A 3,270-nucleotide genomic window follows, 5' to 3' on the forward strand; every position below is an offset into this window, starting at 1 on the left:
ACTCAGCTCAGGGACGTTTAATTGGCAGGATTTTGCTTTATATAAACAAAAGTATAACTTTTAGGTAACGTAATGTCATAGTGAACAAATTTAAAAACATTTAAGTAAATATTTTGTTTGAAGAATGAATTCGATGGTAAGTGGAGAAAGTAATGTCTCAACACAAGGCTCCTTTTGTATACTCTACGTACGTGCTGAATATAGCGCGAGGCTAATACTAGGTTCTATCTTGATAAAAAAGTCGTGAACCTTTAATAATAAAATTGTAGTCAAAAATTTTAACATCTTATTTTATTTTTTATTTTGACGGCTAAGTCATAAAAATAAATTTCGATCTTATTACGTTGAACTTGGTTCTTAAAACATATTTTTTTATAAAAAATAAAAATATGAGCAACGACCTGACAATCAACTCGTTTCTATTATGCCTAATAAAATTTCCTCCCTACTTTACTAGATATACATTTAGTACCTAAATATCACCTTTATTAAAGGTAAAAATTTTATTACCCGAGTTCTTTGACATCGACGAAAGACGCAGAGGCAAGAGGGTGTGACTGTAACGTGGCGGTTTTGAGTTCGATCCCCACTCGAGGGAATAAATTATAATTTCTTAATATTTTCATTTCATCGCTCTGGCACCAAGTCAACAGCACAGCGTTCAGTTCCTCGAAATATCAATGAAAAGCGGAGAACGGAGGATTTTAACACTAGTTTCCCTCCGCCTACACTGCTGTATACGGAATACAGCGTGAAGCGGATTCTTCGACCTTTAGGTAGGTATTGTTTTACGCGGTTAGTCATTGAAAAATTTTCCTTTATTTAAACTTTGATACTTACTTCTACTTGCTAATGCTAGACTATGCAAATGCAACATCGTTCGTGTCTGATGAACCGTTGTAATCGAGCGTCACTAAATTATCTATTCATTTCATTAAAATCAAAACAACCTTATTTGTGAAGAGATTGGTAAAGCTTTTAATAGGAATTCACATAACGATTGAGGTCATCGGGGTGTAGTGACACAGTTTGTGGTTCGATTCTCTCTGAGGGGAAAGAATGATTTGATATTTTCATTTTCATTTCAAAGCCCAGGAATGGCGCAGCGCAGAGGCGCAAGCGTGCAAAGGTTCCTGTGGGTTCCATTCCAACTCGGGGAAATGAAATGTTTATTCCGTTTCCGTACCCATACTAAAAATTATTATAACTAATAATTCGTAATTTTGTATACTGTTCTCGAATGCTTTGGAAAATACTTTAATGATATTGTAGACAATAGAATACAATTAAATGCAGTTTATAACAATATATTATAAGGAACAAATACAGACTTATTTACTTTAAAACCGCGTTTTATACATACAAATATTGACAGACTACGTTTGAGTCACTAATTTCCGTTTAATCCGTTTCGTCACTTCATTTTGTCTTTGGGATATATTTCTCTATTCATTTGCGTCGTGTAATTGACATAGAGGTTAAACACCTCACGTCCTCGACAGTCTCAACTTGGAATGGAAGTTTTAATTAAAATTAAGAGCCATCTTCCTTTCTAATTGATTTCTAATTGTATGAGACAGTTCTACCGATCTGATATAGTGGAGAAAGAAATTTGGGTTTTATGCTCAGAGTAGCCTTATGCCCATCCTAGAATTTTAATAATAGAGTTGGCCCTGAAAAATTACAAAAGCCTTTTAAATGATCCAACATAACGTCGACTCTCCCCCCAGAAAATATCTCCAGATATGCCCATGGCAACTGCTTGATGATTTTCCATAGGAAAATAATATTTATGTTTATTTTCGTAGCGATGTTGAAATGTCCCAAAAATAAATTAAATTTTCTCTTAATATTTCCTATGTTAAAAATTTAAAAAGTTAAAAAATTTTTAAGAGTCCTATAAAAAAATTAATACTGTTTCCTCGGAATATTTGATGTTCCCGATAAGTAACTCCAAGCCAAGAGGGCAAAGACTTGTCGTTACACTCGGTGCAAATGTACTCCCATCATAGATGGCGTGTGATGCTGAAGATGGCATGTTACACTGGTGACATATACCTTGAAAATATCTGTTCATTGTTTTTTAGTTAAGGGATAGTTAAATTAGAATAAGGATTTTTTTTATCTTCACTCTACCCAACATACAATGCCCGTATGTGGTGTAGTGTTAAAATACTCCAATTCTTTCCATACACAAAATTGTTTGTGTTTTGAATTTGGAGGGCATTGCATGTTGATTGGAGGAACTCAACGCCGCGCTATGCCTCGACACCCGAGCGAAGAAATGAAAATATTAAATATTTCATTTCTCTACTGACTCTAGCTAAAACCTTATTGACTCGTAAGTTTTGATACCATTTCCGTCAATATAAAACACATGTTGCTCTCCTGTCAATATTCTACGTGTTCTAAAGTAATTACTCCGGTCGTTTCGCAGTAAATATGTAAATATGTATCCTATTTTGTGAAAATAGATGTGCCGTTGCATTACTTAGCTATTCCGTTTCTAATATACAATATCGTTATATTAATTTTGTACTTAGTATTTCCCTTTTAAACCAATCGTAGCATTCTCATGTTTTTCCTGTATAGCATAGTAGACAGACCGGAGGGAGTTTAGTGTTAAGACACTTTTTTTCCTTACTTTCACTGATTTTTTTAGATTAGTAGTGAAACCCCAGGTCGCGCTTTGTATGTAGAGAAAAATAATAATTCAACTTTACGCTGTATCACAGCAGGGTAGGCAGAGGGAACTAGTGCTAAGACATTCCGTTTTTCCCTTTCCGTCGAATTCTGTAGGCACTGTGTGTTTGGTGGCGGAGCTCAACGCCGCATATTTAAAGGGGAGAAATAAAAGTAATTTGCCTCAAATGAGAATTAGACCCATAACAACCGCGTTTACAGACGACGGCCTTATATGCCTGAAGTGTTTATTATATAAAAAAGTTTGTATCTCTTAACCCATATCTCTCAAGAATTATAAGATAGATACTTCACGCGAAATCCCTTCCTTATACGTATTTACATACCCTACATGATTTACTTATTTGTACACCTACTTGTGTAAATTTAGCTAGTTCCTACTTCCTTCCTATTCTCCTATTCCCAGGGTAATCGAAATATTTGCTCCAAATTTTTATCTTTTAGAGCAAGGAGCGTTTAAATAGCTATTAGTAATTATCGTTGATGCTTCCAAGAATATCCATTTCCTCGTTTTGGTTAAAATTCTTCAACTACCCACTTAACTGATAAAATTCTATTTTGGTATAT

This window comes from Heliconius melpomene, chromosome 2 (genome assembly GCF_056956725.1).
Source record: "Heliconius melpomene rosina isolate 202511_hmr_F chromosome 2, ASM5695672v1, whole genome shotgun sequence".
Taxonomy (NCBI): Eukaryota; Metazoa; Arthropoda; class Insecta; order Lepidoptera; family Nymphalidae; genus Heliconius; species Heliconius melpomene.